Source organism: Tamandua tetradactyla, chromosome Y (genome assembly GCF_023851605.1).
Source record: "Tamandua tetradactyla isolate mTamTet1 chromosome Y, mTamTet1.pri, whole genome shotgun sequence".
Classification (NCBI taxonomy): domain Eukaryota; kingdom Metazoa; phylum Chordata; class Mammalia; order Pilosa; family Myrmecophagidae; genus Tamandua; species Tamandua tetradactyla.
This window is the reverse complement of record NC_135354.1, coordinates 10,451,663-10,463,511: the sequence shown is the minus strand read 5'-3', so window position 1 is coordinate 10,463,511 and position 11,849 is coordinate 10,451,663. Positions and strand designations below refer to the sequence as shown.

At 37.1% G+C, this 11,849-nt stretch overlaps 1 pseudogene; it reads right to left on the bottom strand.

Annotated features, from left to right (window-relative positions):
• Nucleotides 1-481: 481 nt before the first annotated feature.
• On the bottom strand, nucleotides 482-581 carry LOC143672656 (U6 spliceosomal RNA; annotated as a pseudogene).
• Between the last annotated feature and the right edge of the window lie 11,268 nt (nucleotides 582-11,849).

Sequence of the window (11,849 nt, the reverse complement as noted above, 5' to 3'; positions counted from 1 at the left end):
TTCTTATTTTTCTTCTAATAACTTAAATGACCCAAAACTCCCCCCTTTTACCACATTCACAGACATAATTCAGAGCTTTTAATTACACTCACAATAATGTGCTACCATCACCACTGTCCATTTCCAAACATTCAAAATCAAGCAAAACAGAAATTATGCACCAATTAAGCATCACCTCCTCAATCTTTACCTCTTTCCTATCATTTAGGTAAACTATGTTCCAGATTCTAACTCTCTGAGCTTGCTTATTATACTTAGTTCATATCAGTGAAGTCATACAGTATTTGCCCTTTTGTGTCATGCTTATTTCATGCAACATAATGTCCTCAAACTATATCCATATTGTCACATGTATTGGGACTCATTCTTTTTTGCACCTAAATAATATTCCATCATATGTACATACCACATTTTGATTATCCTTTCATTAGTGGATATACTTGATTCGCTTCCATCTTTGAACAATTGAATAAGACTGCTAAAAAATATGGAATGCTTCAGAATTTGCTTGTCATTCTTGGACAGAGGTCATGCGGACCATATCTATATCATTCCAATTTTACCCAAGTGAACCCCTTCCATTGGAATCTATGTGATTGGGAATGACTACTGTGATAAATCAGTGAGATTTTGGGATTATTTATTAAAACAGTTCGTTTTGGGTGGGCCACCGTGGCTCATCAGGCAGGAATGTTTGCCTGCAATGCCAGAGAACCCAGGTTCAATTCCTAGTGCCTGCCCATGTTAAAAAAAAACACAGTTAGTTTTGCTTTAGTAAACTCATTGCAATTGTGTTTTGAAAGTTCTTAAATTACTTTGGGTCTCCTGTAACCAAAAAGTTGTAATATATTAAGGTCAAAACCAAATCCTGTGAGTTGTGAGCCTGTGGTGTGTTTTAATTTTTAATTTTTTTTTGGCATGAGTAGGCACCAGGAATTGAACCTGGAACTCTGGCATGGCAGGCAAGTACTCTGCCACTAAGCCATCGTGGCCTACTCTATTGTATGTTTTAGAATACATAATTAGTCAAAAAAAAAAGAAAGAAAGAAAAGAAAAAGAATGGAGCATAATTCATATATTTCAACGTTATTTCTTGTACTTTTCCCTTTATGGGTAAATATTTAATATTTGTGAATTTGGATAGTTATAAAATTTAGCATTTGAAAGAGATTTCTGAACTAACCAGTACCACTTGCAAAAATGGCATTACCAAATTGTAGTTGTATTTAGGGGGGGGTATAGCAGGAAAATATTATGATCAATACTCTTATCCAATTCAAAGTACTTGGATATGAAATAATTGAGGCAAGCAATAATGCTTTTACCCAAACAGTGTTTGAGAATTCTGATTAGTTTGATTAATTGTTGTTTTTAGAATCTGGACTCTCTTCTTGAATATAAATCAGTAGTGTAATTATTTCATCTTTCAGAGGTATTCAAACAAATGGAAACACAAAACCACAGAATTACCTTTGAATATTCATTCAACCTCTCCTACAGGCTAAGTAGTGTAAAAGATAGTGAAAAAAAGAGGAACTGTACTAAACACCTGGAAATTCTAGTTTAAAATATTGCAAAAATGTCTGTAAGGTAATATTGTAATTCATAGGCTGGTTGGGAAATTACTTATCAGTTGCAGAGTGAAAAAGAATCTTCAAAGCAGAATGGAGTTTCTGGAATGAGGCTTGGACTACTGAGGAACTTTTTCCAACATAGGACTTTAAACTTTGGTTTGAAATGCTAAGTGGGGGATGTGGATGATGTCTTGTATCCAAAGAGTGCATGGACTCAAAGTATAGACCCTTGAAGGGTTAAAATTTTAGTGAAGAATATTTTAGAGCAAATATCTGATGCATTACAAAATGATGGCAGCAACAATGCAGCACATGTGCATATCCACCCCACATATCCCTTTTAAATGGCCACGTTATTAAATATAGTGGTGGAAACTTTGATAAGCAGAATGGTTCTGAAATTCCAAAAGTTCAACAAAAATAAATTAGTTTTAGGTTTAGTTCAATGGTAGAATTCTCACCAGCCCTGCAGGAGACCTGGGTTCAATTCACAGTTCATGCACTTCACACTCCCATCCCAACTTACCCCCCCAACAAAAACCCAAACCAACAAATATGCTGCAATAATGGGAGAGTAACATGGAAAATACACAACATATACAACATAATAAAGTCAGTTTTGATTTTATGATGCCAGATATTTGCAAGATGGTAGAAAAACAAGGGTTTTAAACAGTTTCATTGTTAAAAAGTGCATATTTGGTTCAAAAGAAAATTAAGCGTCTGATATGCTGAAAACAATGTTTAAAGACAATTAAGTCTGTTATCATGCATCCGTTATATTCAGATTCCTAAAGATATAGACAATTTTTAGGTTACTTTTTTGTGATTAAAGTCAGAGTTAATAGTGTCTAATTGGAGATACAAACCAGATACTGTTGGTCTAATTTAAGGAGATATCCAACTGGTTTAAGGATATAGAATCATTTTTATAACGAAGTGGCATTTAATTTAACTCCAGAGGTATGTCTGTGATTGTACCAGTTGGAGGCCATAATGTCAGGGAAGACATATACATGTTGAAGAATGGGCTTGAGCAAAATGATGATGATGTTGTCCCACAAGCTAAAGAGGAGAGGTAAAGATGACACACAATTTTATGCAATTAGGGTGATAATGTTTTGATTAGTTTCTACATTAAAGTACAGATGAGTTTTATTGTCTCTCTTTCAGAAATATTCTTTTTTTTGGATACATGGTCCAGGAATCAAACCCAGGTCTCTTGTATAGGAGGCAAGCATTTTATCACTGAAGAACTCATGCACCCTCAGAAATATTCCTAAATAAAGCATCATTGATTCTAGACCTGGTCTCTCTTTACTCCAAACTGTTACATGGTTATTAAAACAAATTATTTTTAGTGTGCATCACCAATATTTGAGCCATGACTATAGGTTTGAAATGTCTGAAATGTTCCTAACTCACCCCATTTGCAGTTTCCTACTCCGTTTCTATGCTGACTTTCTGTAGGTGAAATTCTGCATACACCCAAGATAAACTTCCTGATGAATTCCTTCAACTGCCATTCTTATATTTTCCTTCCACTATCTATAGAAATGTATATCTCTTTAGGAAAAAAAATCAATAGTGTTGCATTTTTAAATTTATGTTCATTTTAGTATATTCCATTCTACAACTCCTGCAGGAAGGTGTATCCCAGGGTGTAAATTTTGCATCTCTTAGAAACAAATGGTTTATTTTGAGGGCTGTGATACTAACACTTATTCCCCAGAAAATTTCAGACTCTTGAGGTTGACTTAAGTGCATAGAATTGAGATTCCCAGTAGAGACCTTTTTTTAAAAAAAATCTAGTTTTCTCATTTGGGAATCTCAGTTGTTTGCATCTGTGAGCTTAGGAACCATCTCTGTGGATTCCAAAGCTATGGCTTGGAATCCTATATCTCCTACTTCCTCTAAAGTTCAGTTTCCTCATTTGTAAAGTACGTACAGTGAAACCAGATGTGAATGCCTTTGTGTGTTATAAAGGAAAGGAAGGAATATGTATGCATGTGCAATTTGAACTTGAGGAGCTTTGCAAATCAGAAGGATTATCATTGTTAGGATCATCCGCATCTGATGCCCCACTTTTCTTGCTGCAGCTGTTGTCCTTTTCACATACTTCAAATATTTCCAAAGCCTAACACATCCAAGACCTCAAGTGAAATTGTGTCCCCAGTAACAATGGAGAAAGATATACACATGCTTTTAATTTGGCTTAATCCATATCTCAAAAATTTTTACCCCCCTGGTGGTTATTAGAAGGAATAAATTCACAGACCTTACCCTGTATATCACAACCATCTGATCACAGAGCTTTTTAAGTATCCTGTTTTACCTCAGTTGTCAAGTGACTCCATCAATTTGAGTCTCTTCTCTCTCATGGAAGAGTAGCCTTGACAAGGAGTCTGGCTGAACACTAAAAGCTCATCATAAATTCATGATTTACTTCATCTTCAGTTGGAGTTGGTAAGCTCCTGTCATAATCATGAAGAATGATATGGCTGTGTTCTCTGACCTTCTTTCCAGGGGAATGGACCTGTAGATAATACTCTATGACAAAGGAATATATAGCATGGAATCTCAGAGTCATTATGTCAGGGTTCAAACCCTGGGTCTATTGTTTATTAAATGAGTGAACACTTGCCAGTTATTGGACCTTTTGTGGGCTTCAGAAGTTAGGTTTCATGGGTTTAAGGATTGAGTCATTCATTTGCTCATTTAATTAATCTTATTGAATTACTTACTACATTTGAATTTGTTCCCTGAATAACTATTTTGCTCATTTGACATTATTAGGTACTCCATAAAAACCATATTCTATAATTCTCTTAAATATTGCTGGATGAGATACCTTTTTAATTTTTTCCGTGGAGATGTGATCCACACAGTTGTGGGTGGTAACTTTTGATTAGATGACATAAGGGAAAGATACATTTGTAGAGCCTGTTCTGTTCAGCTGATGTTGTCATTGTGTACAACTGATGCTGTGATTGCATGACCTTGGTAAGAAACAGTTGAAATGTGCACTTTAGCTGGGAGGACTGCTCTCCTCTCAGAAGAAGGTGTACCTTCATAAAGATATCTAGGTCCTAGGAAGCTGGTCTTGGTCCCTAGACAATTCCAAGAGGACACAACAGGGCCTGGCCATGTAAGCTAAGAGGAATTTAACCACTATTGTGTGAAAATATCATAAAAACTACCTGCAAGCAGTTAGAAGAATAGAAGAAGGACAGCAGAGACTCTTATGAAAAAGAAAGAGAATCTCATTAGAATCTTATCCAGGAAAAGAATGCTTTGCTGTAGAATTTTTGCTAAGGAGACTCTGAATGCTGTTTATAAGTTTGCTGTGGGTTTTTACTAATGAAAATTAGTAAAAATATTTTGCTGATTTTGAGACTTCCCAGCACTCCCCTTCATGTGTTTGTGCCATCCTATCTGGTGGTGCAACTATACCTTATTTTTGAAAGCTCTTTTAATTATTTTCCTAATAAAATCTTTTTATATCACTGATGTCTGTATTGTCCATGAATATGAACCTATAAATTAAGTGACCACAATAATCACATTGTCTTTTGTGTGACACATGGTTTCCATGGAAAAGTGTCACCACCTACCTAAGGTGGGGTTGATTACTGGGGAACCACTTTGGAAAAAGCTTCAGAGCCAGTAGAGTCACCAGAGCCACCAGAACTAACAGAATCTAGGCAGCCAGAAACCTTTGGAGATGAAAAAGGAAAATGCCCCTGGGGGAGCTTCCCAAAACTAAAGCCAGGAGAGAAAGTTAGGAGATTTTGCCATGTTTTCTACAAGCTGAGAGGGAAACTCTGAATTTCCTCAGCCTTTCTTGAGTGAAGGTAATTTCTTGTTGGTGCCTAAGACTGGACATATGCATGGAATTAGAACTGTAAACTTGCAACTTAATAAATCTCTTTTTAAAAGTCATTTTGTTTCAGGTATATTGTGTTCCAGCAGATTGCAAACTAAAACATCTATTATGTACCAGTCATTATTCTAGTTGCACTTTGAATGACCAAATGTTGACTGTACCAGAATACAATCCAGGCTGAACATGAATGCAGTAATCAGAGTTGCTCAAGACATATCACATCAAATATCCCACCATGTTTTACTACTGACTGTTCTAGAAACTCTTTCCCCAACCCTAAGCATGCCTACAGGAGAATTGAATTTTAGTTTAAAACTATTGAGGTATTTTCTTTTTCTTCCCTAGGAACATTTGCTACACTTGTTAAGCTTTTACATGTAGTCTTACTTGAATGCCTCTAAAAGGTCCAGTTATTTCTATTTCTCTTTCATATACTCCCTACTCATCAGTCTCTTAGTCATTGTTTTAAATTATTTTAAGCTTGAGGGTTTACAGCAGTAATCTCCTGAGTGACCTTCTCACAAGTCTTGCCATTGTACTACTGTTCTAGTTTGCTAGCTGCCAGAACACAATATACCAAAAACAGAATAGCTTTTAACAAGGGGAATTTAATGAGTTGCTAGTTTACAGTTCTAAGGCCAAGAAAATGTCCCAATTAAAGCAAGTCTATGGAAATGTCCAATCAAAGGTATCCAGGGAAAGTTACCTTGGCTCCTGAAGGCAGATGAAATTCAGGGTTTCTCTTTCAAGTGAGAAGGCATGTGGTGAACACAGTAAGGACTTCTCTCTCAGCTGGAAAGGCACATGGCAATTACGGAATCATAATCTGCTAGTTTTCTCTCCTGGCTTCTTGTTTCATGAAACTCCCTAGGAGGCATTTTCCTTCTTCATCTCCAAAAGTTGCTGGCTCGTGAACTCTCTGCATCTCATGGCTACATCATTCTACTCTCTCTGAATCTCTCATTCTACAAAATATTTCCTCTTTTATAGGACTCCAATAAACCTATCAAGACCCACTCAAATGCGTGGAGGCATGCCATCCCCTAATCCTGTTTAACAACCATTCATGACTAAATCACATCAACAAAGGAGATGATCTCATTACAGTTTCAAATATACAGTATTGAATAGGGATTATTCCACCTTTATGAAATGAGATTTATATCAAAACAAGGCTTTTCTTAGGGGGCATACTTCCTTTCAAACAAGCACAACTACAATTCATGTCTTGTATTGTTTCTTCCTGGGCTAATTTCCTTAAGTGACTTCCATGTCTTGAGGATAAATTTCAAACTCTTTGGCTCAGCACACAAGGTCCTTCACCATTTGTTCACTGCTGTCTGCCATTGCCTTACCAAAGGTAACTCGGCCACTCTTTAAGGGCATGCTGTTTCCTGTAAAGCTGACTGAATCATTCTACATCCAGTCTCCATCCACTTCCCTCCATTTACATTTCTACTGATTAATTCATCCTCAATCTTTTCCTCTTGTCTCAGGGAAATGTCCATTTGTTTCTCCTCCACAGCTCTTGTGGCAGAGCTCTTCTCTCTTTTTCCTGGATGATTAATGGAGCTTTGAATGAATCTTATATATTGTCCTATGTCCTAGTTATTAATGTGAGTCATTGTTTACTCTCCATGTAAGTCCTTTGATGGCAAGCATACTCAATTGTTTTGTTGAGTGGTGTGCCTAGGATAGTGTTTGATATAAGGAAACATTCATTTCCTTATGAAATGAATGAAAAAAATATGAATGAAAGGGCAGGGACTCTGATAGGGAAATTTTTCTCTTTTAATTTTTTATAATAACAATTGACATCATAAAAGCAACACTAATAATTGTAATACTGTTTATTGTGGGCCTTGACATTTTGAAGTCCTATTACACAAACAAAGATTGCTTTGTTTATCCTAGACCACCAATCTCTAGGTAGGTATTGTTATTATTCTGATTTTACAGGTAAGGGAACTGAGGCTCAGAGAGTTGAAGTGACTTGGATATGACCATACTGATAGTATAGGAGGAAGGTGGGATTTAAATAAGTGAGTTTGAATTCAGATATAAGCTCGTGGTCACCAGGCTGAGCCAGACCAAAAGACTGATAAGAGCCAAAATGAAAAAATCTGCAGTCATCTGGATAAAAAGCATAAATTCAGAAATGCAGCAGTGTTCTTTGATGGTGCAAACATAATTGCTGAGCCCATTCTGTGTCCCAGAACCTGTTCTGTGCACTGGAAACTCATAGGAAACAGCAAGCAAAGAGTGTGACTCTCATGGATGTTTTCATTCTAGTGTGTTCTGCAGAGAAGTCTATAGGTAAAACAACCAATCAATGTGCAAAATAGTTTTTGACAGTCATACATGCTATACAGGTAATAAAACACTGTGTAGTGATGGTGCCTGAGGAAAGGAAAAATCTAGGTCAAACAAGACCTCTCTATATAGATGGCATTTTGTCTGAGTTATGAACGGTGAGAAGCATCTAGCCATGCAAAGATCACTGTGAACATCAAAATGACTGAGGAAAAAGAGGGTGAAGAATCTTTAAGGTGGAAATTGTATTGAGCTTGGCTTGTTTGTGTGTTATGAGGATGCAAAAGCAGGCTGGAGGGGCTGAATGAGGACAACTTCCACATTAGGTCAGAGACCCTGACAAAGGGATTATCGCTGGGGGCCTTTGGGTTTCTTTGTGAGGACTTTGGATTTTGTATGAAGAGGATAGGAAACCATTTAAGGTTGAGCAACAGAGGTGGCAGGGTCTGCCTTAGGTTCCTCATGCTGCTGTTTGGTGTCTAGATTATAAGAGCAAACATGGAATTTGGGACATCATTCAAATCAACCTCAAATCCAGGAGAGAGTTAATGGGAGCTTGGATTAGGGAAGCATAAGGAAAAAGGAGAAAACTGTATTTGATTGCACACATTTGAGAGAGTATAATTTACAGGAATTTCTGCTCTGTTGAAGCAGTGAAGTGGAGGATGGAAATGGTGTTTGACTCCTAGATTCATATCCTATTATGAATGGTGGTACCATTTTACTGTTATGGAAAAGATAGAATAAGATATACAATAAAATAGAGTGCAGATAAAGTAAAAAAAATAAATACCCAAACAATTAAACTCTGTGTTTAAAAACTAAAAATAAATAGAGAAAGTTTTGTAGGGGATTTTTTTCAAAGCTGAAAATGACTAGAAGCTAGAAACAGGATTCCCCGTAGTGTCCTAAGTAGACAGCTACTGGATTCCTTTGGTTCTTTCAAGAACTTCTCTTTGTAGCTGAGTCATGATATAGAGAATGTGTAAAACAGATCTGTGAATCACCCCTCAGAAGCAAAGGATGGGTGGAAATCCAGAATGTCCACTGGAAATGAAAATGCACACAAAACAATTGGAGCTCCCACTTGAGCTGGCCCCTCAACGACTGAAACGATCAGGGGATGGTGTGTGGGAAGCTGGTAAGCTGGGGTATACCAGTCCTAGTCAGCCCCTTGGGGAGATGAGCACCAAGGTGCCCCATATCCAGTCCTGCAATTTTGAGGAAGCATGTCAGGCTGGTTTCCAAGCATTTGTTTTCTGACGCTCTATATTCTTTTACTAAGGCAGCTTCTCTATGTACATTGATCATTTTCAAATGCAATATCTATTTGCTCATTGCCATTATTCCTGCAACAAAGAATGTGAGGCACATCTGAATACTTGACTCCAAATCATTTTGGACAGTTTTTTTTTGTGACAGCTGATACTATACATTGGCCTCAATTCCTAGAGCACAGTTTTTGGAGAGAGGGCATTTCTTAAGTGAATAATATATCCATGAAATCTCAGTAGTTCCATGACCAAGGAAAGGTGAGATATATAGCAATTCAATTTTCCTGGTATTCATGTCTCTGGGTCTTTAATGTCCAAGAAATTCGGGACAAAAGTATTTGTTTCTTAAACTTTTACAGAGATTAGAGGCAGCCCACATTCCTTGACTCATGGCCCCTCGCTACTTCCTTAAACCAGCAATGATGCACTACTCTGACGATTCTTCTGTAATCAGATCACCCTCCAACTCTGACCACAGTTGGGAAAACCTTTTAAATTTTTTTAATCTCTAAAGGTTTTATTTAATATGTCAGCTTTAAATCTCTTTATGCCTAAGTAATTGTCTATTTTTAATTTTTCATATTTGAAGGGTATATATTTATTAATCTTTGTACTTTTTAAAGTAAGTATTCATTTTTAATTGATATACAGTATACATTCACATACCATGTAATCATCAAAGTGTATAATAAGTGGTTCAACAATATTATCATGTAGTTTTGCATTTAATATCACAATCAACTTTTCTTTTTCTTTTTTTGTAAAAAGTAACATATAAAAAAAGCAATAAATTTCAAAGCACATAGTGACAATTGCAGAACAGATTTCAGAGTTTGGTATGGTTTACAATTCCACAATTGTAACTTCTAGCTGCACTAAGGTACTGGATACTAAAAGAAATAACAATATAGTGATTCAGCAATCATACTCATTTGTAAAACCCTACCTTCTCTGTGTAACTCACCACTACCTTTAATATTTTTCCTACTCTTTAGAGGTATTTGGGTCATGTTCATGTGTCAACTTGGCCAAGCAGCGGCTCCTGTTTGTCTGGTTGGGCACGCATTGGCCTGTCTGTTGCGATGAGGACATTTCATAGAATAAAATTATGATCACGTTGTCTGCATCCAAAGCTGATTCCATTCTGATTCCATTTGTAATCAGCCAAGAGGGTGTCTTATGCAATGAATGATGCTTAATCTAATCATTGCAAGGCTTTTAAGGAGGATTCAGAAGAGACAGGCTCTCTTTCTGCTTTGGTCAGTGAGCCTCTCCTATGAAGGTCATCCAGATCCTCCATTGGAATGGTCAACTTCACAACCTGCCATACAAATTTTAGGCTCTACATTCCCATGGTTGTGTGAGACTCTTTTATGAATTTTGTATTTGTGAATACTTCTTGTGGATTCTGTTTCTATAGAGGATACAACTTGGTACCAGAGTGGTTCTTAAGAAACAGAATCTTAAAAGTAGGTTTTTATGAATTGTTTTCTACTCTGACTGGACTCAAGGCACTAAGGACTCTGATTTTCATAATTAGAACGAAACTGCCAATCCATGGAGTGAATTGGGAAAAGAGATAGTCAAAATATTGCCATTGGATTCTTCTAATGCTTTGCTTGCGTGAAGCCAGGCTCTGGGAGATCATGTTGTTAACATCTTTATGGAATTTTGTGGAAATAGGAGATATAGGAATGTTGGCTGGTTATTTTTAGATACACGGGATACATTAATGAATGAAAAGGATGGGCTAAAGACTTCAAAGGAGAAGCAGAAGCACCATCTGATAAATGTAGAAGTTTCTGTGAGTGTCCGGAAGGGAACTCTTCTTCCTGTAGCCATAGACTCAAGATCTCTGAAAATCAGACTGAGAATCTTATTGTCAGAGTAACAACTTTAGAAAATAATCTGAAATCTCAATCCTGCATGGTGTCTACCTTTAAAGTGATGGCATTGATTGGAAAGGAGTGGGACCCTGAGAAATGGGATGGTGATGTATGGGCTGATAATGATGTCAGGGGTTAGGTTGAAACCCTAGATCATGCTGACTGTTCTCTACATAATCCTGGTCCACCAGTCATAATGGAGGCTTATGAAGCCCAAGTGATTGATGGAGTTTTAGCTCAGGTATGTCACACAGGGGGTCCAGTGGGCTTCTGGACACATTCTTTAGTTATTTCTGCAGTTCCAGAATGTATAATTGGAATAGACATACTGAGAAACTGGCAGAATCCCCAAATTGGCTTTCTAACTCATGCAGTGAGGGCTATTATGGTGGAAAAGTCCAACTGGAGGACACTATAACTGGCCCTACCAAGAAAAATAGTAAATCAGAAGCAATACCAGATACCTGGCAGGATTTCAGAAATAACTGACACTCTTAAGGACTTGAAGGATGCAGGGGTGATGGTTCCCAACACATCCTCATTCAACTCTCCTATTTGGCGTGTGAAGCAAACAGAAGTGTCTTGGAGGATGATAGCAGATTTATCATAAACCCAAAAGGATGTAACTCCAATTGCAACTGCTGTTCCAGATGTGATATCATCTCTTGAACAAATCAATACATCCCCTGGTACCTGGTATGCAGCTTTTGATTTGGCATAAGGTTTTTTTCTCAGAAGCTGTTAGTAAGAAACACCAGAAACAGTTTGCTTTCAGCTGGCAAGCTCAACAATATACTTTCAATATTCTGTCTCAGGGGTATATTAACTCTCCAGCCTTATGTCATAATCTATGTCATTTCTCCCTCTCACAAGACATACTGGTCCATTTCATTGATGATATCATGTTCATTCGACC